Below are 27,834 nucleotides of genomic sequence, written 5' to 3'. Positions count from 1 at the left end.
TCCTATCCTCTTAGCTCATTATGCAATGTCGAGCATTGTGGCTGACCCTGCTTGGTATTTTAATAGTGGAGCAAACTATCATGTCACTCCAAATACTGAGACTCTAATGCTGTCACTCCAGTTGGTCTCATTCTCATCTTTGTATTATTGAATTTTTTTGTTAAGGTTTCTAATATAAGGCAACATTAAATAGTGTATTAAAGAATGGTGTTTTCGTTTTCTTCTGTTAGGTTTTTATCTCACAAAGTTTTTTTAAATAGTGTATTAAAGAATGGTGTTTTCGTTTTCTTCTGTTAGGTTTTTATCTCACAAAGTTTTTTCTAGTCGAAATTTTTTAATGAGGCACTATAAATAATGGATATTTAAGAGATTGTTATGAATATCAAGAGTTTGTGGATGTCCATCTCCACTTAAGCCGTTCATGTTTTCTCAAATAACTCCTACTATTCATGAGATTTATTTTCACTCCCAACGATGGCATTTATTATCCACTGTTTATTGTTCTATTTGATCTTATTTATAAATTATTTTTATTAAATAAATCACTTTCATTATTTTTATCGAAACGAAGAAAAATTTTAAATCTTATTGACTCTATCTAAAAATTTAATAAGTTTTTAACTTTATCTTGATTAAATACACACACAAGAGAGAGAGAGAGAGAGAGAATAAAATAATTTAACACAAACACAGAAAACTTTACCTCGATTAAAGACACACACACAGACAGAAAATAAAATAATTTAACACACACAGAAAATAAAATAATTTAACATGTAATTTTCTCAACATTTAATAGAAACAAAGATAAAAATAAATATAATAATTATTGATGTACTTTATAAATATCCACTTTTTAAGTAGGACAATAGGAGTATTTAACATGACAAGGCCTTTGATCATGTCAGGCTATGGCGGGCGTACTATTTTTAATGAGATATTATATAGGATAAGAAATTATTTCTATTGTTCTATTACTCTCTATTCGCATTATTTTACAACAAAATTAAAGACATCTTTTGTTAAGAGTAGGGGGAAAGTAGTTCTACAAATTAAAACATAATATTATGGACAAGCTGCACTTGTAATGCATGCTTACGACTCAAGAATATTGATGATGATGTCATTCTTGACCTTTTTTTTTTATTTAGAGACAATTTATGTATGCACGTGTTATATATTGTCCACTAAATGCTATGATAAAGTAGGAATTTGTTTGAAAAAAAAAGGAGGGGGAAAATAAAGAAATTAAAAAAAAAATCAATGGTGAATATTTAGAAAAGAAGGATCAATATCCCTAAGCACCTCGTCTCCTAGCTTTCATCATAGTGCGCCTGGCTGGCTTCCTGCGTAAACTTGTTTTGGTTCCTCAAATGATATATTCTTCTTGTTAAAATACATACGTACGTACATATTCCTTTTTGCCTCCTGAGAACAATTACAAGTGGTTTATTTGTTCTTGTATCCTTTTTGTGTTGTAACCGATCTGCCCCGCTTCCAAATTAAGTTTTGGTAGAACTTTGTAAGAAATATCTTTATAATATTCAAAATCAAGTTAAAACTTTTATAAATATATAGGAATTAACTTATTTTTATGATTATCAAATTTTATGTTTTTATTTAACATTGAAGACATCCAACCATTATTCTCCAAAATATGAGTGGTGATGTCAAAATACAAAAATACTAATATCTTGTTTTTATGTTCCTTAAAAATATTGTATTTTTGTGAGTCTTGATCCTTATTCTTATTAAACATTTAAAATCTTAACAAAAATGAGACGAAGTAATTAAGCTTCAGAGGTTAAAAATAAATGTTGTAATATTTTTGTAAAGTGATTCCTTCAATATTAAAATCCAAATAAAAAATATTATTTTGATTTGAAAATACATGAGTATTTATTTACGAACAAAAATAGAGGATATCACAATTTCAATATAAATATACAAAGTCAAATAATTAAATAAACATTCTTAGCAAAATTGATAATTTGATATATTAAGAAACTATTTTAGGACCAAGTCACTAAATGTTTACTTTTCTATGTTATCTGAGGGTCTGCATATCTGAGATTGTGGGCAATGTCAAGATGTTATGGTTGATGCTGCTGTTCTAAGTCTGTTTCTTTGCCTTTTGCATTCTTCTTCTTTTGGGCTATGGCCCCACCCAAAAAAGATGTTTAATTTTCTATGCACGAAAAAATGAATAATCTATCTCTGGAGATTAAGAGAAAGTCTGGTCGCTATCATTGCAACTGGCAAAGAATAAACAATGGACGTTCTTGACTAAAAACAGAGTTTTGTTTGTCACTTCCTATAAATTTGCGTTTTCAGATTCAAATATAAAGGTAATAATAACGTTATTTCTAACTTCCACAAACACAAGCTTTGATTCCTTTGACGTTTAGTAATAAATAAATAAATAAATTGAGTGATGTTTGGTTCAATTGGTTGAGGATGTTCAGTTTATTAATAGTTTTGAGTTTAAGTCCTGAAATTATAGTTGAGTTTAAATAAATATGTCAAAACTTGAGGCACCCCCGAGTTCACAGTGGTAATAACAGTCTTACATAACCAGGATTCATATTAATCTAGGCAGAATGTGGTAGCACTCAAATTTTTTGGATCGAGGGATGGAAGTAATAAATAAATAAATCAACGATAGATAATGAGTATTTGAGTGTGATGGTGAAGATGGAATGATTCTCCGTCTCTCTCTCTCTCTCTCTCTCTCTCTCTCACTTGCCAGCGATTTTCCATTAATTTATCTATTGAAACTTGCACAAGAAGAAAACAAAGTGAGAAAGCTTCTTCCTTTTTGAAATTCATTTCACACGACCAACACAAAGGCGTGTATCTGTCTTGTATGTATATATATGGAGTCGAGAAGTGAAAAGTCATGTATAGCAGCAGCCCATCAGTCCGTGAATTATTGTCAAAAGCGTTTAGACTGTCTTCTTCAATCACAATTTCTTTCCAAGTTTGTTTTTCTTCTCCAAAACCAGTTTTGCTGTCAGCATTGATCGTAGGGCTTGGTGTAGGGTAGGAGCAGGGCTTAGATTAAGTTCAAGGCTTGGCTGGAATCTTAACTCGAGTGAAGAGCTTTGGAATGAACAGGTTGAACAAGAGCTTCTCAGAAATGTGATTGATGGCAAGGAGTGCAAGGAAACTTTTCAAGACTTTCCTTATTACTTAAGGTGATATTAACTTTATTAATTTGTCACTTTTCAATTCATGATGAGATAACGTCATGATCAAAAAGTCACAATGAAACCAAGACTCCAGGAATTCACGCACCATGGAAATTTCTTGAAAGCAATGGTATTTACATTTTTCAAATATATAATATGATATTGGGTAATGTACAAAACTATTCAAAAACTTTTTTTATAAGCTTTTGGTATCCTGAAGTCAACAATTGTTTATGGATATCTATTAACTTTATAAAAGAAACTAACATTTCTCAATTCATTAAGTTCTATCCTTAAAATTTAATGGTCGATGTCAGGTTACTTTAATGAATTGGGAAATCTTGGCATCTTTTATAAAATTAATAAGAACTTATGCATAGTTGTTTATTTAAGGATATCAGAAACTCTTAAAAAACAAAATCTTTCTGGATATATTTACATTTTAACCCTCTAATTCTCCTTATATCTAGAATTATTGTATTCACTTACACATATTGTAGTTGTTAATACTATTTATACTAACACTAATGGAGATGGTGTTGTTTTCTCCTTTGGAGGAATTTGATATAGTTGACTAGATTAATGACTTTTTTAAACACCCGATTCTTGTTCTGCTTTCAAATCTAACGGAAATAAGAGTTATTATACATTATCAAACTTATAACATGAGCCAAAAATAAAAGAGCAACTTGATAACATAATTCTTATTCCACTACATTGACAGTGAAAGGACTCGGGAGTTATTGGTAAGTGCCGCATTTTTTCATCTAAAACAACTTACTTCTCTAGACACATCCGGAACCTTCCACTAGCGAGCTGGGCAATTATACTTTCTGGACCTGCAGGTATTTTATCTGGTTCTTATCATAAGGCACCTTAGCCTCTAGAGAAAGAAAACACACACATATAGTCCTTATTATAAGTCTAATTTAATTTGTCTTTGGCTCCTACAATGAAGTGTTCCTCTATTGCTTTTCCTTCATACTCAGTTTCCCATGCAATTATTCCTCTACCCCACTGATTTATGATAACAATGCATGGTTTTAAACTTGGACAACGTGGGAAATATCTTCATTTTTCCAACAAAGTTAATGATATAAAGGCTAAGATGTAAAAATACCTAAAAACATTTTCTCCAGAAAGTTATGGTATCCCTAAATCAACAATGATGGATCAATACACATTAACTTTATCAAAGGAGCCAATCTTCCCCAATTTGTTAAGTTCTATCATTATTTTAATAGATTGGAGAAGGTTGGCTCTTTTTATAAAGCTAATGGGCGCTCACACACCATTGTAAACTTAAGGATACTCGAAGTTCTTGAAAAAAAATTCTTGGATACTTTTGCACCTTAACTCATGATTTAACTATGTCTCCTTTGTTTTGATGACATGATTAGAGTATAGGTGTGTTGCAATAAGGACTAGATTGTTTGGGCTTTCATGTATGTTAGACTCATATTAGCTTTCTTAATAAATTTTGAAGAACTTTACCTGCAAACAGTTGCCAAGGCTTTAGCCCATCACTTGCAATCAAAGTTGCTGTGGTTAGATATTGTTGACTACACCTCCAAGGTGATTAATTACTTTCACATTTTGATTTCATTTGTTTAAGCTGAATAAGCACATATTTGTACCTGACTATATTTCACTATATTTTATAGATAAAGAGAAAATACGGATGTGCAAGAAAAGAATCAGTAAGTTTTTCTGCCCGCATGTGCTATGTATGTGTTTGTCATTTCTTGCCACTTCTATATATATGATCAGAATTTAAGTCCACTATAATCTTTTAAATATGGATCAACAAAATCTCAACCATTTAAGTTTGTTTCTCCCGTGATTTTCCTTACTCGTTTGCTTTATTAGTAGTATTATAAAAGGTTTTTATCTGAGGTGGCTTCCAAGAGATTGCACAGTTTGTTTGGTTGCTTTTCAACTAGCGAAACAGAAGGTAATTGAATTCCATTTTACAGGGAGTTTAATTTTTTGAATGTAAATTGAACATTTTTAATAAGTCTTATTTAACTATAAAACATTTTACAGGGAGTTCATGCATTTTATTTTGGTTTAATAAAACTCTTATAATTTGAATCATTATATATGTTAGTCATAAATGTTAAAATTATGAACAAATTATTAAATTTTCCAAAATAAAAAATACTTTTAAAGTTTATAGAAATTTTGATTGAATACTTGGCCAAAAAAGACAAAAATTGATTTAATATAATGATTAAATTTTTAATAAATTTTTTTTAAATTTTATGTGTAAAAAATATTTTAGAAAATGTAACCAAATTACAATTTATAAATTTTGAGACATAAAAATTATTTGATTAGTTCTGAAGCTACATAATCTTTCAATAAAAAGATAAGTTTTTAATTCTATTTTTTAAAAGGAAAAATTCAAAGATTTTGAGTTGTCAGGATTAAGAAATCTAACAAATTAAACTATAAGAACTCAATTAAAAAAAATAAATTACAAAGATATAATTTAAAATTGAGAAAGATATTTGGAGATTAATTTTCCTTACCTACATATGATTGATAGAGCATTTAGTAATCATGTAGTATTTGAATTTGAATATACATAAAATCTAAACTTGTGATATACTCATTGCTTTGAATCTCCATTTTCAGCTCCCTTGAAGAACAAAAGTAACATCTGCATTGATGAAAAACTCTTCAAGAAGTTGCTTTATAAGGTGATGTCATAATGGCTTATTTCTCCAACTTTAATTTGTTCTTTATTTGGGAATTACAATAATTGCCAAGGCTCTCCATAAATCATATATAACAAGAAAGATTAATATTATTAATTCATGTAGGTCTTTGTTTCTATCTCAGAACAAAGTTCATCATATTATACATCAGGGGCATTGAGATGTTGTTGCAATTAGAACAATTATGTAACTTGTTTCATAAAATTCTAAAGAAACTTTCAGGGGCCAATTTTAATACTTGGTCCCAAAGTAATTGATGTTGACGATGAAATATGGTTAGAAAATGAGTTGTCATAAGATTACATCTCAAAAGATGATGAAAGGCTCACTACATTATTCCCTTTATAAGATTAAGATCAAACATCTTGAAGATGAGAATAATCTTCAAAACTGGAAAACCCAACTAGAGGAGAACGAGAAAATAATTTAGTCTCAAGATAGTCAAAATCACATTGTTGAAGTATTGGCAAAAATTGATGTTGACTATAAAGACTTGAATTCAATCAGCCATGAGGAAATTGAGATACTAAGTAGACATATTGAAAAGATCGTTGTATCTGCAATATCTCACTACTTGATGAATACCAAGGATCCAAAATATGTGAATGGAAGGCTTGTAATATCCTATGAAAGGTACGAATTTGGTCCGATTATTTTCAAGTATTTGTTTGCAGAAAACATTTTTAATGATTGATAATCTTTGGAATTCACAATTTCTGCCATAACTTGGACCTATTCTGCAAAAGAGATAGCAATACTAAAAAGCAAGAGGCTAATGGAAAGGAAGTATGTTTACATACACTCTCATTATCAATCAACTAAAGGAAAAATTGTGGGCAATGATCAAATAAGTAAAAGTTATGTTTTGAACGTTCTTTAAGATTAAAAAATCTGGAATCAAACTTCAAGAGTCTTCAAGAATGTGCAATGATTATTCTTGAATATCGACTGTAGATCGGGAATGCACCTTCAACAACCTTTAGTGCTTGGTCTTTCCTCCCAAATATTTCACTCTGTTTTGTCCTTATGCACAATTTTCCCAAAATACAATGGGATTTAGTTTGTTCAAAGTTCAATAAGCCAAAAAATGGCGTTTAATTAATGTTTATACTTTGACTTCATGTTATTTCATTATCTTAGACTCTCTTCGGTTCAAAATATAAACATCTTTTAACAATAACCCTCATACTAATAAAATCCATATTCTTATTAAATTAAAGTATATATTGTTTTCTTTTTTTTAACCCTTAGTTCCAATTTATGATGAGTGAGAAGAAAATTATAAATTCATAAACACAAGAATCTTGGTTAATAAATATAAGGGTTAAAATAGAAAAAAAATTATAAATACTAAGTTGCTTATATTTGGACCAAGATTAGCTAGGAGAAAATGTAAATATTTTGGACTTGAAAGACTATTACTCAACTTCATTTTATGCTAGCAGGATGTTTGTCAAGACAATGAGCATGAAGAGAACATAAGATTAGAGCTTGTACCTGCAAAAGAGATAGGTGTTACAATCTTAGATGTTGGTGCATTAGAGGAAATTAAGGAATCACTCCAAGAGCTTATCATGCTTCCCCTTAGAAGAACAGACCTCTTCAAAAGTGGACTTCTTAAGGCATGCTAAGGTATATTGCCGTTTAGATCACCAGGTATAGGAAAAACAATGCTTGCAAAGGCAATTGCAAATGAAGCAAGATCAAGTTTCACTAATGTCTTAATGTCTACCATCACATCAATGTGGTATGGAGAAGATGAGGAGAATGTCCAAGCTCTGTTCTCACTAGCTTTAAATGATTCTCCAACTATTATATTTATTGATGAGGTTTATAGCTTGCTTGGGCAACGATCAAGATATGGAGAACATGAGGCTACAAGGAGGATTAAAATGAATTCATGACACATTGGGATGGTTTATTGACAAAATAAGATGAGCGAATTTTAGTTCTTGCTATAACTAACAGACATTTGACCTCGATGATGCAATCATAAGATAGTTTCAGAGAAGGTATTTATATATCTTCATGGTTGTCTTCATCATCGAAATTTGATTCATTTTATTATTATTTTTTCCTTAAGAACAAATGCATGCATAGACTTTTGTCTTCAAATAATTAAAACATTACACATATATAGCATACTAGTGGCTCCCTTGGTGGACATAGACTTTTGTTCTTTTCTATAGTTTTCCCACCCTCCAAGAAGAACTTCTATGAATTTTTTTATCTGTGTTTATTTGTTTCTAAGTCTTGGTTTCAATTTTGCATTAATGAGTACGAACTATTCAAAACCTCTCGAAAGCATCTCTTGGCAAATTTATTTTGGCTTGATCTCTTAGTAATTAATATTATTGAATAATAATTTAATTTTTAACCAATTAAGGTTGATTCTAGCAAAAAGAACTAGTCACTCATAACATGATAAACCAAAGTTCAAAACCCCATTGAAAAAATGTGCCTACATTTGGTTTTTAAATAATTTAATTTTTCAATGCACATGGTTATGATTTTTTGATTGATGCATTTGAAACTTTCAATGTTGAGCAGAATCATGTCGATCTTCCATCAGTTGAGGCAAGGGAGATTATCTTTAAAACTCTTCTAGCCAAGGAAAATATTGAAAATTTAGACTTTACAGAGCTTGTACTCATGACAAGGGGATATACTGGAGGTGAAATCAAGGTTTTTTTCAATTGTTTTCCTTTTTATATTGTGATTTTATTTTTTGACTTATAACTTGTGGTCACCATCTCTTGACAATATATTTCTTTTAAATAGAATTTGTGCACTGCCGTTGCTTATCGACCTATTAGGGAGCTAATAAAACAAGAGAGATTGAAGGATAAGGTAATATCACTAACCAAACTTTAAAATGTTGACTTGTTACAACATGTCAAGGTTGCCTCCCAATCTAATCATTGTCTTTTAGCTGAGTAGCATAAACATTTTTCTTATTTAAGAAAAAGAATAAGAAAGAGACTTGAGACCAAAGCTCAGAAGCTGCTTTATGTCCTAAAGATGATGTAGAGGAGCAAGTAATTTCCTTGACTTGTAACATAATCTCAATGTTCTTTCTCAACTTAATCATTATCTTTTACTTGATGACTAGAATAAATTTTGTATTAATTTAGAAAATGAATGAGAAAGAGGTTAAAAACCAAAGCTCAGAAGTTGCTTCAAGTTCTAAAGAGGACAAAGAACATCTAATAATTACCTTGGGGCCCATAAACATGGAAGACATGAATCAGGCTAAGAATCAAGTAGGTTTAACTTAAAACCCCTCACAAATTACAAAAATGACTATGGTTTTACTTGATTTAGGCCTATATTTATTTTTCTCTCTTCTGCCACTATGGGAAAATGCTTACTATTAGTGGATATTTTTGTAAATAATATAGGGATGGTGTGCTTTTTAATGTTCATTATTAATTCCATTTGATCATAGCATTTGAAGATTCAACGAACACATGTCGTTAGTCCATTGATTTTGGAATCTTTTTTGTTTGTTTTCTCTTGCATCGCTGTGGGAAAATACTTGCAAATAGATTAAGATTTCAGCACATAACTTAATCTACCGATATTTATAGGCAAATTTAAGATTGCTGCAAGAGACCATGAATTTGTTGAATGGCTTTTCTTCATTGTCCTTGAGAAAGCTTAATCATTTATCAATGGGACACATGTAGAACAATCTAAATCTTGTATTTTACCACAGGTTCCTACAAGTTTTAATGCTCATAGATTAATAATGCATGGTTGAAGTAGTGGAACAAGCTATATGGAGAACAAGGTTTGTGATAGAAAATAAATAACATCTACTTAAGTATATTTTAGTTAATATATCCTCGTTTCGTATCATCAAATTAACTTTTATCAAGCATAACATTGTTATTTTGGCCTCTGCTCAGAGGGCTGTTCTAAGATACTGTCACTGTTTAAGACTCAAGAATCACCATGTCCCATTTTGACATCGTTTACAGGTATATGTGCAATCTAGCGCTGATTCTCCTTCAAAGGAAAATATCCTAAAAATACTATGGCTAGTAAGGTCAATATTTTCTTAGAACTTATTCAACCATATCTCAACTTTCAATTCAATTTTCCATTCATCCATTATATTATAAAATGTTAACCTCAAAACCACTTATTTCAATGATCTTTTAATAGGGGAAAAACAAATTACACTTAACTTTTCTACAAGAAACCATAGAACACCTTAAGAATGCAAATCATTTAGTGTAAGCTTGACCTTACATCCAAATTATCCTTAATCAATACCCTTAACCATTCTTTAGCATGCTCAGCATAATTTCCATTAACTTAGCCAATAATCACAACAATGCTTGAAAGCTAGTTTATAACTCTTGCACTTTAAGGTGACATTTGAAGGCCTCATGAACTAAAATCTAATTAAAAATGACAATTATCATTACTATCTAACCACTTCATTTAAAACTATCTTTCTTCGAAGAATTATAACAAATACTTGGTATGCATCAATAATTATACTCTTATAACATGCTCCATAGCATATAGATCTTTTCCTAAACAACTCATTGCATTAATTGTGTTCTACAAGACTTTCAAGGCATCAATTTCATCAACCAAGTTTTTTTAATGCATTATCGCCAGAGAAATGATGGAAAATAGAACATTGGCTTTGGTTATGCAAGAACTAGCAAGAAACTTAATGGTGAATTTATGTTTAATTTGAATCCTAATTGCCCAGCACCTACTTCAAACTTCTCCCTAGTTTCAATTAATGAATTTGGAAAAAAGATTCTGTAAGGGAAGCTATTCGGTTATATTAATGAGATGGAAGATTGAAAAAGAAAGAAGCGCAAAAAGAAGTTGGATGGTCGAACTCAAGATCTCTTACCTTTATACAAATAAAAACAATCCTAATGTAACAATAGAGAAGAAATATGATTATGCTTTGCCAAATAAAGTCACTGACTTGAAATACGTAACAAAAGGAAGGAAGGAAAGTATATGAAGATTGATTCGGGTGTCTCTGGCTCCCCTTGACTGCATTTGTGTGTAGCAATGAAGAAAGAAATGATTCAAAAATTGATTAAGCTTACAAAATCAAAAAAATTAATGCAGCTTCTGAAATAAGAGGAGAAACTCTCTTGAGTAGCACTACCACAACAACAGAAGAGAGGAAAGAAAGCTTAATAACCACTTCATGCCTCCACATTCCATAACGCATAGCAGATCAAAGGTTATTATTTTCTTATGTCTTTTTTTGAGGTATTTGTATTTCACTTTTTATTTGTTATGAAATTATTATAAATAATGTGCTAGTTTTCCAAATTTTTTCTAATTATTAAAAAAATCACATTTGACCATTGTTATATATAGGGTTAATATGCAATTTGAATCTTGAACTATAAATATAAGGGTATTGAATTCTAAACTTTAAAAAAGTGCATTCTAAACCTTAAACAATAAAGTTAAACTTTTAACAAATATCCATCAAATTTATTTAGAAAAAATTTCACTTTTAGCTCCAATTTGAAGAACGTTTGTTGAAAGTTTATGGTAGGGCAAAATTGTCTCAATTTTAATTGTTTAGGGTTTGTAATGCACATTTTTAAAAGTTTATAGTTCAAATCACTACTGGACCTATAGTTCAGCATTCAAATTACATATTAACCTTTTTTATATTTTAAGAAATGCACTCTAATCAATAATAATTCAATGGTAATAAAAAAAAGTAATTTTTGCATATTATATCAAATTTTAAAAAGATTTTGATTGATGAAGGTGAAAATTTATAAAATAAAACCAAATGCTTTTATGATAAATAAAGAGATAGAGAAAAAGTGTTTGAAGAGAATCTATTTTAGATTTTTTCCTAACAAAGAATGATAATGTTTTTTTCACCGATATTATTATGAAACTATAGGTTCAGGGGTGATTTAAATTCTAAACTTTTAAAAAGTACATTTTGAATCTTAAATAATTAAAGTTGGGGCAATTTCGCTCCTACCATTAACTTTTAACGAACGTTGTCAAATTGGGATCTAAATGCAATTTTTCCCAAATGAATTTAACAAGCGTTTGTTAAAAGTTAACAGTAGGGGCAAAATTATCCTAACTTTAATTGTTTAGGGTTCATAATGCATCTTTTTAAAGTTTAGGGTTTAAATCACTCCTGAGCCTATAGTTCAGTATTTAAATTGCATATTAACCTTTATATATATAGATGTCAATTAAAAAAATTAATATGTAGGTTATTATAGTTTTTCAATTATGGATTAACCTAACTAGTAGAGAACAAGAAAGCAATTCAATCTCAAGATAATCAAAATCACGATGCTGAAGTACTAGCAAAAATTGATGCTGAATGTAAAGACTTAAATTCAATCAGCCACGAGGAAACTGAGATACTAAGCAGACATATTGTAGAGATCATTATATCTGCAATATCTCACTATTTGATGAATATCAAGGATCCAGAATATGTGAATGTAAGGCTTGTAATATCTTATAAAAGGTAAGAATTTGGTCCAATTATTTTCAAGTATTTGTTTGCTGAAAAAATACTTTAGTAATTGATAATCTTTAGAATTTACAGTTTGTGCCACGATTTGAATCTATTCCCTAAAAGTGATAGTGTCAAGGATACTGAAAAGCAAGAGGCTGATGGAAAGGAAGTATGTTTACATTCACTCTCATTATCAATCAACACGAGGGAAAATTGTGGATAATGATCAAATGAGTAAAAGTTAAGTTTCAAAGGTTCTTTTAGAATTAAAAATTTGCGATCAAACTTCAAGCGATCTTCAAGAAAGTGCATCAATGATTCTTGAAGATTGATTGTAGATTGATAATAAAATAGGACTTGGCTTGTTCAAAATGCAACAAGCCAAAAAAGAAGTGTTTAATTGAAGTTTATACATTGACTTCCTCATGTTATTTCATTATCTTATAATCCCTCCAACCCAAAACATAAGCGTCCATTGTCAATAATCCACATACCAAAAAAAAATCATTAGTCCCATGAAAATATTAAATATGTATTGTTTTCTATTTTTATCTTTAGTTTCAATCTATGATAAGTAAGAAGAAGATCATGAATTTATAAGCATGAAAATACAGGTTAATTAATACAAGGGATAAAATAGAAATAAAAAATATATTTTAGATCAAGATTAATTGAGAGAAAATGTTTATATTTTAAATTGGAGGGAGTATTATCTCAACTTCAATTTTGTGTTGGCAGGATGTTTTTCTAGATAATAAGTATGAAAGAACATAAGATTAGAGCTTATACTTGCAAAAGAGATAGGAGTTACATTCTCAGATATTGGTGCATTAGATGAAATCAAGGAATTACTCCAAAAGCTTATCATACTTCCCTTTAGAAGACCAGACCTCTTTAAAGGCGGACTTCTTAAGCCATGCCGAGGTATATTACTATTTGGACCACTAGGTACTAGAAAAACAATTCTTGCAAAGGCAATTGCAAATGAAGCAGGAGCAAGTTTCATCAATGTATCAATGTCTACCATCACATTAATGTGGTATGGAAAAGCTGAGAAGCATGTCCGAGCTCTGTTCTTACTAGCTTTAAAGGTTTCTCTAACCATTATTTTTATTGATGAGGTTGATAGCTTGCTTGGGAAGCAATCAAGATGTGGAGAACATGAGGCTACAAGGAGGATAAAGAATGAATTCATGACATTAGGATGGTTTATTGATAAAACAAGATGAGCGAATTCTAGTTCTTGCTACAACTAACAGGCCATTTGACTTCAATGATGCAATCATAAGACGGTTTCAATGAAGGTATATATCTCTTCATGTTGTCTTCATCTTCTAAATCTGATTCTTTTTTCTTTATCCTAAGATCAAATCCAAAATTCATACATGACCTTTATTAGTTGCTTGGTGGTCACAAGAAAACAAAATGATGAGCTTTCTTGGAGTTAAATTTTTATGGCCAAGGTCCTTAATGTGATTTTCTCTAATGCCATTTGTAATGTCCCAACTTTTTAATTTCATCTTTCTTTCTTTCTTTGTTGTTTCTTTTGGATCATTGGGTTCAATATAAAATAAGACACATTTTAAAATCTTGAAGTCTGACATGTTGAAGTTTTTGTATTTTTTAGACATAGCATACTAGTGGCTCCCTTAATGGACATATATTACTTTTGTTACTTTCTATAGTTTTCCCACCCTTCAAGTAAAACTTCTATGAATTTTTATTTGTGTTTATCCCATTTGTTTCTTGGATACATAATTAAGTCACTAGTACAAAATATGAAATTTACGAGGTACTTTTTACATCGGTTGGAAGCTAAACGGTGTAAAAAATATAGGCGGTGGCATTTTTATAATTATGTTAACGTTTTAGACACTTTTTACACCGGGTGGACTAACCTGGTGTAAAAGTCCTCGTTTTACACCAGGTGAGTCAACCCGGTGTAAAAAGACTTATTTTTATATCGGGTGGCATGAACCTGGTGTAAAAAGAGGACTTTTTACATCAGGTCAGTCCATCGGGTGTAAAAAGTATGGTTTCTACACCGGGTGGCCATGCACCTGGTATAAAAAGTTCTCTTTTTACACCAGGTGCATGAAATATTTTAAAATTCCCCTCCTTCTTCTTCCTCCATTCATTTGCTCCTTCTTTAGTTGCTTCTTCCCTCTGCTGCCCTCCCCCTCTTCCCTCTCCTTATTACCGCCTACTCCCCCTCCCTTTCTAGCCCAATCGTCACCCCTTCCCCATCGTCTCCCCCTCCCTGTCGCCCATCCCCTCCTCCTCGTCTCCCTCTCCCTGTTGGCTACCCCCTCCCTCACTGCCCCCTCCCCCACACTTTCCCTCGGCCGCCCCCTCCCTCTCGTCTCCCCCTCCCTCACTGCCCCCTCCCTTGGTCGCCCTTTCCCCCTCCCCCTACCCTTCCTCTTCAGTGCCTCTGCCTTGCCACCACTCCTTCTCCCTTCTTCACTCTCTTAGTGCTGAGCCATTGCTGCTACTACTCAGGTATGTGTTAAATATAAATTTTTAAATTTTATAATGCTTAAATTTAGTTTTTAATGATATTGATTGTTGTTGGGAGTGCTATTAGTGGCTTTATAAGGCCTCAGATTGTTGATCATTTATTTAGTTTAAAATTGTTAATTTTTTTGTGTAAAGTTTTCTAAAATTGTTGGGAAGTTCAATTTTTAGGGGAGACTTTGTCGAAATTTTTTTGAATTCATTCTTTCATCTAAATTGCTTAAATTTAGTTTTTAATGATATTGATTGTTGCTGGGAGTACTGTTAGTAGCTTCATAAGGCCTCAGGTTGTTGCATGTGATCATTTATTTAATTTAAATTTGTCAATTTTCTCTTGTAAATTTTTTTTAAAAGTCTTGAGAGATCCAATTTTTAGGGGAGACTCTACTAAAATTTGTTCAAATCTTAAATTAATTAGGAATTTAGTTTCTTGAAATAGTTTGAAGGTAATAACATTAGTTATATTCTTTAGGAGATGACATATGGATCGTAGTTGAATGAATGCTAGACGAACAAGTGACGAGTATAATAATAGGGTGAAAGAATTTTTGGAATTTGCTAAGAAAAATACTGTTGACAGTAGTGAAAGGTTCTATTATCCTTGTGTTAATTGTTTGAATGAGAGGAGACTAGGTGTTACCGAAATAAGAGAGCACTTACTTTGTGATGGGATTTGCAAAAATTATACAATATGGATTTGGCATGGTGAACGATTGAAAAATTATAGTAACATATCTCAATGTGTGGAAGTTGATAATCTTGATGATGAAGTAGAAATGAATGAAGATCGATTAGAGGACATAATTTGTGATGTTGGGGAAGAGGCTTTTGAACGAGCACATGTGTATGATAACTTGTGCACTAACGTAGAGAAGCCTCTATACCTAGGGTACACTGGTTTTAGTTTGTTATCTGGGGTGTTAAAACTAGTTACTTTAAAGGCAAGAGCTGGGTGGAGTGACCAAAGTTTCACATGGTTGCTAGAGTTACTTCAAATAATGTTTCCGAAAGGAAATACACTACCAAATCATTATTATGATGCCAAGAAGATCTTGTGTCCAATGGGTATGAAGTATAAAAAAATACACACATGTCCTAATGATTGTGTGTTGTACAGAAAAGAGCTTGAAGAGGAGGAGAAGTGTCCGAAATGTGAGGCACCATGGTACAAAGAGAAGGGGGCTCCTACAAAGGTCTTATGGTATCTTGCAATTATACCAAGGTTTAAGCATTTGTTTGCAAATACTAATGATGCATAGAACTTGATGTGGCATGCAAATGAGAGGATATCCGATGGAAAACTTTGACATCTAGTTGATTCTCCTCAATAGAAGAAAATTGATCACTTGTTTCCCGAATTTGGCAATGAGCCAAGGAACTTGATTTCTACCAATGGAATGAATCCTTATAGTAGTCTTAGTAGTATACACAATTTATGGCCTGTTCTTTTAGTGATTCATAATCTATCACCTAGGTTGTGCATGAAACGGAAGTACATTATGCTATCCAAGTTGATTTCAGGATCAAAACAACCTAAAAATGATATTGATATTTACCTAAGACCTCTGATTGAAAATTTGAAAGTATTATAGGAGGTAGGTGTGGAAGTGTTTGATGTAAATCAGAAGGAAAATTTTAAGTTGCATGCTATAATCTTTTGTATTATAAATGATTTTCTTGTATATGAAAATTTATCTAGTTATAATGTGAAAGGTCATAAAGCTTGTCTAATTTATGAAGAAAGCACAAACTACCATCAACTTCAACATGGAAGGAGGATAGTCTACCTTGGCCATCGGAGGTTTCTTAGACGGGATCACCCATATCGTAGATTGAAGAAAGCTTTTCATGGTCACCAAGAACACAATGATGCTCTGGATGTTTTGATTAGGGATCAAGTGTATGAATGTGTGAAAAATATTAATAGTCTTCAGTAAGACTAAAAAGAATATTGGTGCAAAAAGCATATGAAAAAAAAGGTCTATCTTTTTTGATCTCCCATATTGGCGCAATCTTGAAGTAAGGCATTGTATTGATGTTATACATGTGGAGAAAAACGTGTGTAATAGTATTATTAGAATGCTTTTGAACATATCAGGTAAGACTAAGGATGGTGTGAATGTAAAATTAGATTTGAAAGAAATAAGAATACGGGAAGACTTACACCCAAGACCAGAAGGTAAACGAACTTATTGTCCCCTAGCCTTTCATACATTATGCAAATATGAGAAAATAAGTTTTTGTGAGTGTTTACATAGAATCAAAGTTCCTTTAGGGTATTCTTCAAATATTATGAAGCTTGTATCTGTGAAAGAGTTGAAATTGGTAGGCTTAAAATCTCATAATTGCCATGTCTTGATGCAACAACTATTACCTTTGACTATTCGAGGCATATTAAAAGAAGATTTAAGACTTATAATAACTAGACTTTGTTTCTTTTTCAATGCTATATGCAGTAAAGTTATTGATCCCCATAAACTAGAAGAGTTAGAATAAGAAGCTTGTACTATCTTGTGCCAACTTGAGATGCACTTTCTTCTTACATTTTTTGACATTATGGTTTACTTAATAGTGCTTCTAGTAAGGGAGGTAAAATTATATGGTCTTGTTTATTTGTGATGGATGTACCCAATTAAGAGATACATGAAAATACTAAAAGAGTATGCCAGAAATCCATATCGACCTGAAGCATCAATAGTTGAGAAATATGTTGGTGAAGAAGCTATGGAGTTTTGTTCTGATTACTTGTCAAGTACAGAATTAATTGGACTTCCTAAATCTCGTCATGAGAAAAGGCAATATGGTCAAGGCACACGTGGATAGGAGTGAGCATCGATTTTTATGGTTCGATTCAATTTTAATTTGAGAAAACCGAGAGACCAAACTTCACCAACATTTTTGACCGAATCGAACCGAAATACTGGAAGTAACCGAATGAAAGCCGAACCGAATTTTAATGGTTCGGTTTAGTTAGATGCTTCAGTTATTGAACACCTACCATCTGAGAACAATAAAGACTGAAATTGACTGAGATGAAGAACTGAGAAGAATATGAACTAACAAAGAAGGAAACAACCAACCAAGATGAAGCATGGAAACAACCTAATGAGAACAATGTGAACAGAGATGAAGCATAGAGAAGTCTAATATTTTGTTACCATTTCAAAGTATTCCTTTATTGAGATGAAGAACTGAGATGAGACAATAGAAATCACAATGGAGAAGAAGAGGCAAACCGAGTATTGAGATGAGAGTAAGGAAGAAATTGTGACAGAGAAGGAGAGGTGAATTGAGATGAGACGAACGGAGGTGAGGCAAGGGCTTGGACTTTGGAGTGCCTAAGGTAGAGTGTGCGCCGATAGGAAGATAAGAAATGATTAGGGTTAATGTGAGATGAAGAGAATATTATATGGGCCACCAAATGGGTTGGGTTAAAATGTGTTATTTTCTCATCTTTTTTTATCTGATGTTATATTCTTATCAAACTCAAACTGAAAGTAATCTTTAAAGATAGAGGTTGTGGGCCTAGGATCAAGATGTAATATTCTAATCCCTTTTTAATATTAAAAAAATAAAAATAATCTTTATAAAATACAAAAACTACATATCTATTTTTTTAAAAAATATTATTTATTTCGATTTATTTGGTCTATTCAGTTTTTCATTTTCAAACCGAACTAAACCATTTAAATCAAAATTTCTTTTAAGAAAAACTGAATCGAACCTTTAAACTGAATAAACTGAACTAAATAGACCAAACTTTGTTCGGTTCAGTTCAGTTTTTGATTTCGGTTCGGTTTTGCTCACCCCTACACGTGGAGTATCAGTGAAGAGCATAAATCATGATGAATTACAAGAAGTATATTTATATATCTTGAATAATATTGATGAAGTTAAAGATTACATATCTTCTCATAAAGAACTTCTAAAGGCAAAAAATTATCGAATGAAAACGACAGAACAAAAGTTGTTGAAAGAGCACAATAGGACTTTTGTGGATTGGTTCAAGCAAAAAATTTTGAATGAAAGTTGTGTTTCTAAAACAGTTAAATGGTTGGCTGGAGGTTCTAACTTTGATATTATATGTTGGAATGCCTATGATATTAGTGGGTATTCCTTTTATACAAAGTCCTTGGATGAGAAGAGTACGGTGTAAAATAGTGGATTTATGATAATGGCTGAAGCCTTACACTTTTCTAGTTCAAAAGATAAGAAACCTAAACTAGCATCCAGGACTTACTTTGGGGTTATTGAAGAGATTTGGGAGGTTGATTATACAAAATTTAGAGTTCTTGTTTTCAAATGCAAGTGGGTTGACGTCAATAGTATTCATGATAATAAGTTTGGATTTACAATGGTTGATTTTAAAAAACTAGCTTTTGGAGATGAGCTATTTATTCTGGTAGACCATGCTAAATAAGTTTTCTATGTCACGGATCCAGCAAATAAAAATTTGTCAATAACACTTAAAGGAAAAGGGATGATTGATAGTGATGATGATCATGAATCAAATTTTGATATTTCTAAAACTCCTAACTTCTCAAGTGGGCAACCAATTTCGGATGTGGTAGATGAAGTAGATGATGAACATACTTTAAGAATTGATCATCATGAAGGGATATGGGAGAATATCCCTCTATGAGTTTAGTTTTTGAAATTAAAGTATGTTAATTTAGTTCAATTAAATTTATGTTGGGATTGTTTTTCTTAATTATCTTATCTTTAATTATTTTTTAATTAATTTCATTTATTTGAATTTATAGGAATATGGAAAATCAAGGTGATAACACTTAGAGCCAGCCCACTACAAGCCAAACAATTGGTGATGTTGCTCTTAGTGAGGAGCCGAGTCAGGGAACCCCTAGTGAGGAGCCGAGTCAGAGCTAGTGTGTGAGGAGGGGGAGACGTGGCACACGATTGAGAGATTTGACTTTAAGTAGGAGTGCTGGGCCACATTCAATTTGACTAGAGATGGAATCCGATAGGGCCACATAAAGCCAAGTTTATTAGTTTTCTTGGCCTCCTATCGCGTACCAAGCCTCCTATTGTATTTGAAGACTGGCCTGATGTGCCAGAACGTGTGAAGGAACAAATTTGGGAAAGTATTCAGGTAAATAATTAAAAATTAAAATTTTTTATAGTTATATATTATTGGGCAATTACTGATTATTATCTTATGTCTTTATTGTAGCCCACATATGATGTTCCATCTAATCAAGATTGTCGACACAAGTTGATTTCTTATTGTGGAACACATTGGAGAAATTTTAAAACTGATCTTGCTAGAAGATATATCTTTATCGAGGTGCCAGAGGGTCAGGCTCGTCCTAATCCTCTTGATACATACCAGTTCCTTGATGAAGATACTTGGGAAGAATTTGTCAGGATTCGGACTTCTAAAAAGGCTTTGGTTTGTTGATTTTTAATTGATTTAAGTTTTTTTAGATTTACTTCAATTATAAAATCTAAAATTTAATTTATTAACAGGAAAAACAAGCTAAAGGGCGAGAAATTGCTTGGTAGAATCAATGCCCTCATACCTTGTCTCGTGGAGGTTATGCTAGAACTAATGATATATTGATGGCAGAGAAATAGAAAAAGAGAGAAGAAGAAGCTAAGTTTGATCCTTCCATACTCCTTTCTCCACCATCACCTGTCTCTCGAGAGGAGAAATGGAGATATTGACATCAGTACAAGAAAGAGGGCTATACAAGTGAAACAGCACTGGAGATTGCCGAGAGGATTGTAAGTAAAATTATTATTCCTTGTCCCTTTAAATTTCTATACAATTTTATATATTATTAATTAATATTGTTATTTTTATATTATAGGATGCTCTTAAGGAGCAACAAGTCCAAGGAAGCTTCATTCTAGAGGGCAGAAATGATATCTTAACAGTTGCTATAGGCAAGCCAAAGCATTTGGGTTGTGTGAGGGGCATTGAATATGGTGTGGGCTTTAAAGATTACTTTGGAGCACTTGCACATCCCAATTTAGGAGGTGTAGTGACTAGAGAAGAGCTTGATACATTGATATCCACTATGAGACAGTAGACTAAGGATGAGTTTGAAGCTTCATTGTAGCTCGGCTTCTACAAATGAAAGAGCAAATGAAGGAGGAGATGATCAGTATGATGAGCTCACGACAGGAGACAACTGCTGAACTAATTCATACGTCTCTTACATTTCATAGTATAAAAGGGAGTAATTTTCTTGAGCATGTGTCAAAGGGTCCTTCTAGTGACAACATTAGTGAACCGTGTGAGATATTTTTAGAACATCCTGATAAACGCTTGGTTGCTCTTGGTAGCATCTACAGCTTGGGGTCAACCATCCACTACAAGCAAATTCAAGATGATCAAATAAGAGTGGTGGTTGCAGATCTAAAAGTGTCAGATGCTTTGGTTCCATTCCCTGCTGATGAGGTGAAGACTATGGTTGAAGCTGTTGGCAATTTTATCCCATGGCCCAGGAGACTTGTGAATCTGGTTCAAGCTATGGTATGAAATTTCATGAATTTTTATTATGTAGCAACTTCCTAATATATGTTTTTTATTAACTATTTCTTGCCTTTTTATTATGTAGAAGCATTCCTCACCGAATCTCCCGAAACTTCCACAACCCTTGTTGACTCCGCATCAGTGAATAATCTTAATGGCGTATAATTTATCATTTGAATTCAAGAGTTTAGAAATGGATCTGGAGATTGTGGTTAAGAAAGACATGATAGTGACAATTAAACAGGAAGATTTGGTTCGACTTCTGTCAAATAATCAGCTTACCACACCATACATTGAATTATTTATGATGTAAGTATGTTTTTCTTTAATATAATTGCATTGTTGTAAGTAAACTTAATCATCAAGTTTAGTAAACTAATATAATTGCATTGTTGTAGGTACCTTCATCATTTGTGCATTACATCAGGCAAAGGTGATAAGTTTAGATTCCTTTGCCCTCATCACATGACAGAAAAAGGTAATACTTCAGAGTTAAGGGCCACATACCTCCAATAGAAAATATGTGAAGTCAAAAAGGACGTTTTTATGGCTCCATATGTGCACTTGTAAGGATCAATTTATAATTAATAGTTTTTTTCAATATGGTTTTACTTTAACTTGTATCATATTTAGCAGGGACCATTGGCAGTTATTTGTTCTTTCAATGAAAAGCAACACTATCATCTTTTTATGCTCCCTCCATTACAAACTTGGGAAAGAAATGAAGAAGATGATAGACTTATAAGAATACTTTTACTAAACTATTTAATTTAATTTTTTAAATATTTTTACTAACTTGGTGATCTTAATCATAGGGTAATGAGAACATATTAAAATGTAGTCTTACAAAAGCATGGACATGAGCTCAAGGATCCCACATGGGTTGAGCTAAAGGTGATGCTATACTTTATTAATATGTTCAATTATTAAGATTTCTTACTAATTTTTTATGATTTGTTTTTATATAGAGTCATAGACAACCAGTGAGGACGAACTTGTGCGATCTATATGTCATGAGACACATGCTCAATATTATCATATTAGGTATGACTGAATTTACAAAAGAGGTAAATATATTTTTAAAAGTTTTATGTTATTATGTTATTTGAGATTGATTAATATGCCTATTTTATGAATCAAATTTTAGATGTTCGACAATTTGGATGCATTTCCTGAAGCTGAAATTGAAGACATCCATATATATTGGGCAACTTATTTTGTGGAGAACTTGTGAGGTTTTTTGTTACTTTTAGACATGTTTTAATTTTGATAGTTGATACAATTTACACAATTATTAGTTTTTTAATAGTTAAAAAGTTTTGTATAGTTGATAAATACTTGATAAACAATTATAAATGAAATGAGCTGTGTAATTTGGCAATTTTTATGCACAGGAATGGCAATTTTGACAATTTTGACAATTGTTATTTTTAATAGTTAAATAGCTTTGTATAGTTAATAAATACTTGACAAACAATTATAAATGAATTGAGCTGTCTGATTTGATAATTTTTATGCACAGGAATGGGTAAAATTGATAAAATAAATATAATATAAAAAAATTAAATACTTTTTACACCGGTTATTACCGTAACCGCTATAGAATATAATATTTTTTACATCGGTTATAGTAATAAATGGTGTTAAAAGTCTATTTTTAACACCGATTGACATCCTAAATGATATTAAAAGTTAAAGTAATTTTTTTATTTTCTTTTATATAATTTTTAACATTGGCTTTATAACCGATGTAAAAATATTATTTTTTACATCGGGTTCATAACCGATGTAAAAAGAGGAACTTTCTACACCCCCTGAAACAACATCGCCTGTTTAACTGCTGTAAAAAGTCATTTTTAACCATTGTAAAAAGTCATTTTTAACCATTGTAAAAAGTCATTTTTGTACTAGTGAGTCTTGGCTTCAATTTTGCATTAGTGAGTAGGAACTATTCAAAAGCTCTCTAAATTAAAGAATCTCTTGCAAATTTATTTTGTTTTTTTCTCTCTTAATAATATTGTTAAATAATTCAATTTTTGAAAAATACATTGTGATGATTTTTTCCTTGATACTTTTGTAACTTTCAATGTTGAGCAAAATCATGGTTGGTCTTCTGTTAGTTGAGGCATGGGAGATTATCTTGAAAACTCTACTAGCTAAGGAAAATACTAAAAATTCAGACTTTACAGAGCTTGCACTTATGATAGAGGGATATACTAGAAGTGATATCAAGTTTTTTCCCTGTTCTTTCTTTCATATTGTGATTCTATTTTCAAACTTATAACCTATAGTGACCATCTTTGACACTAGATTTCTTATAAATAGAATTTGTGCACTGCTGCTGCTTATCAGCCTATTAGGGAGCTAATAAAGCAGGAGAGATTGAAGGATAAGGTAATGTTACTAACCAAACTTGACAATGTTAGCTAGTTACAACATGTCAGTATTGCTTTTCAATTTATTAAGTCTTTTAGCTGACTAGCATAAACATTTTTCTCATTTAAGGAAAAGAATAACAAAGAGACTCAAGGACAAAGTTCAGAAGCTGCTTTATGTCCTAAAGATGATGCACAAGAGCAATTAATTTCCTTGACCTATAACATAATCTCAATGTGCTTTCTCAACTTAATCATTATCTTTTAGCTAACTAGAATAAATTTTAAATCAACTTAGGACAAGAATAAGAAAGAGGCTGAAGACAAAAGCTCAAAAGCTACTTCAAGAGCTAAAGAGGACAAAGAACATCCAGTAATTACCTTGAGGCCTATAAACATGGAAGACATGATTCAGGCCAAGAATCAGGTATCTTCAAAATATTACATAAATGGCTATGGTTTTTGCTTGGTTTAGGCCTATAATATTTTCTTTCTAGCTCTTCTACCATTATTGGAAAATACTTACTATAAATGGATATTTGTGTAAATGATATGGGGGCTAGTTATGCTTTTAGTGTTCATTAATGATTCCATTTGATCTTAGCAATTGAAGATTCAACTAAAACATGTCGTTAGCCAATTGATTTTGGAACTTTTTTGTTTTTGTTTTTGTCATGCACCATTCTGGGAAAATACTTACAAGAAGATTAATTAAGATTTCAACACATAACCTAATCTCCCTAAATTGTTAGGTGAATATGAGATTGCTGCAAGAGATCATGAATTTTTTTGAACGGCTTTTCTTTCATTGCCCTTGAGAAAGCTTTATCATCTATCAATGGGACATATGTAGAGGAATCTAAATCTTGTATTTTACTATAGGTTCCTGTAAGTTTTGATGCTCATAGATTGATAATGTGTGAGTTGAAGCAGTAGAACAAGCTGTATGGAGAATGAGGCTTGTGATACAAATAACACCTACTTCAATTTATTTTATTTAATATCCTTGTTCTGTATCATTAGGTTAACTTTTATGAAGCATAAGATTGTTATTTTGAGTCTATGCTAGGAGGGCTGTTCCAAGATAGTGTCACTATTCAAGACTCGAGAATCACCGTATCCCATTTTAAAATCATTTACAAGCATTTGTGCAATCTAGCATTAATTCTCCTTCAAGGGAAACTATCCTAAAAGTACTATGACTAGTAGGTCAATCCTTTCTTAGAACTTGTTCAACCATATCTCAACTTTCACTTCAATTTTCCATTCTTCTATTATATTACAAAAATGTTTCCCTTAAAACCACTCATTTCAATGATATCTTCAAATAGGGGGGAAAATAAATTACACTTTTACAAGGAACCAAGGCACACCTTAAGAATGCAAATCATTCAACCTAAGCTTGATCTTACACCCAAATTATCCTTAATTAATACCCTTAACCATTCTTTAGCACACTCAGCATAATTTCAATTAACTTGACTCAGCTAATAATCACAACAATGCTTGGAAGCTAGTTTATATAACTCTTGCACTTTAAGGTGACATTTGAAGGCCTTATGAATTAAGATCTAATTTAAAAGAACAATTATCACCACAATCTATTGACTTAATTTAAAACTATCTTTGCTTGAAGAATTATAAGAAACACTTGGTATGCATCAATAATTATACTCTTAAAACATGCTCCATAGCATATAGATCTTTTCCCCAAACAACCCATTACATCAATTGAGTTCTACAAGACTTTCAAAGCATCGATTTCATCAATCAAGTTAAGAGTTTTTTTTAATGCATTATTGCTAGAGGAAAGAAGAAAAATAGAACATTGGCTTCGGTTATGCAAGAACTAGCGACGAATTTATTTTTGAATTTGAATCCTAATTGCCTGAAACCCACTTCAAACTTCTCCCTAGTTTCAATCAACAAGTTTGGGAAAGAGATTTTGTAAGGGAAGCTATTCGATTATGTCAATGAGGCAGAGGATTGAAAAAGAAAGAAGAGGGGGAGAGAGAAATTGGATGGTCGAATTCAAGATCTCTTACCTTTATACAACTCAACAATCCAAATGTAACAAAAGAGAAGAAATAACATTAAGCTTAGCCAAAGAAAGTTACTGACCTGAAGTACGTAGCAAAATGAAGGAAGGAAAGTATATGAAGATTGATTTGGGTGTCTCTAGCTCCCCTTGACAGCATTCATGAGCAGTAATGATGAAAGAAATGATTCAACAAACTGATTATGCTTACAAAATTTGGAAAATTAATGTAGCTTCTCAAACCAGAGGAAAAAGAGAAACTCTCAAGTGGCACTACCACAACAACATAAGAGAGGAAACAAAGCTTAATAGCCACTTCATGCCTCCACATTCAATGACTTATAGCAGATCAAAGGTTATTATTTTCTTATGTCCTTTTTTAAGGTATTCGTATTTCACTTTTTTGTGAAATTTTTTTATAAATAATCTGCTAGTTTTCCAAATTTATTCTAATTGTTAAAAATATCACATTTGACCATTGTTTTATATATATATATATATATATAGATGTCAATTAAAACAGATTAATATGCAAGTTATTGCAGTTTTTCAATTTTGGATTACTCTCTCCATTTAAAAATATAAAATATTTTTTAAGGGGTTGGATGTTTAAAAGTATAAGGCATTTTTAGTTTTTTAAAATATAATCATTATTTTTTTTAAGTTTCCCTATTAAATAAATTACTTTATATTTATTTTAAAATGGAACACCGTATTAAATAGGAGTAAATATGAAAAGACAGAATTAGTTTGAAAACAAGTAACTACTTTGTTGGGATAAAATTTACTTGAAAATACTTTATATTTTTTAATGGGGGAGTAAGCCTCAATATTTTATTTTGTTTTAACTGAATCTTTGTAATTTAATCTGTTCAATTTAAAAGCCTTAAGAGAAAATTGGGTGAAAATATTGTGTTAATTAATCCAAGAAACTTACAATATATGCACACAAGGAATAGGCAAACCTCATAATGTGTAATTAATACAAAATATTCCCTAATGAAAACACTAATATATCCAAATCAATACATAATAAAAAATAATTAAGGATAGATAATAACATTATATTCCTTTCAAATACAAAATGACTCAACATAAAACATCTTGCTTTTGTCGACAAGAAATTGGAAAGGACTTTAATGAAAGTACTTGGTGAACAAATATGTGGGCTAGTGAGTGGTTGCCAAATATGTAGAGTTGTCTTTTGAAATAATCACTTTATACATAGTACCACACAAATACGAAAAATCATAGATATGTAATTTGCATAGGAAAAATTATAATTGTTTTTCCATTTTAGTCATTATTAGAAGAAAAGTAGTTATTACTTAAATTTAAAAGGCCACTCATATTTTCTTTTAGCTTAAAGTATATTTTTGCCCTAGTACTTTTCTTTGAAAAGTGCTAGACATCCTGTATTAATAAATGAGATATTTTTCCTTTAAAACATTTTCTAGAGTAACGAAAATACCCCTCCATTAGTGATGTGTTAATGAAGGGGTATTTTTGCTCCTCTAAAAAATGATTTAGGAGGAAAATGTCTCATAATGTCCATTGTTTTTCAAAGGAATGTATGAGGGAAAAAAAATGCATTTTGACCCAATAATTAAATGTTTGACATTTATTGTAAGTGAACGTGAAATCTGACGTTGATACTCCCTCTAGTTCTAAATGTACAAGGAAATTGAGTGATTTGTTTTAGTCTCAAATTAAAACTTCAATATCCTTTGTCGTCCTCATTTTTTATTTTTTTCTCCCAAACCATCCTTATAATTAGATCATTGTTCTCTAAAAATTGAATGATAATCATATCACTACAAGGATATTTTAAGAAAATCATCTACACTTTTTACAAATAATTACCATATCTTACTTTCTTAATATATGTAAATTAGTAAATTAGTTAATTAACTCCTATATTGAGGATTAGGAGTATATATGTGAAAGCAATAATTTGAGAAAAAAAATTGAGGACTTAAGGACGTGATGATGAGG

General features: G+C 31.4%; 1 pseudogene; it reads left to right on the top strand.

Annotated features, from left to right (window-relative positions):
* Positions 1 to 25: 25 nt before the first annotated feature.
* Positions 26 to 24,450, top strand: LOC129286382 (peroxisomal ATPase PEX6-like; annotated as a pseudogene).
* Positions 24,451 to 27,834: the final 3,384 nt, after the last annotated feature.

This window comes from Prosopis cineraria, unplaced genomic scaffold, assembly GCF_029017545.1.
Source record: "Prosopis cineraria cultivar Desert tree isolate PC_DT_omini unplaced genomic scaffold, ASM2901754v1 PC11, whole genome shotgun sequence".
Taxonomy (NCBI): Eukaryota; Viridiplantae; Streptophyta; class Magnoliopsida; order Fabales; family Fabaceae; genus Prosopis; species Prosopis cineraria.
This window is presented reverse-complemented; position numbering and strand designations above follow the sequence as displayed.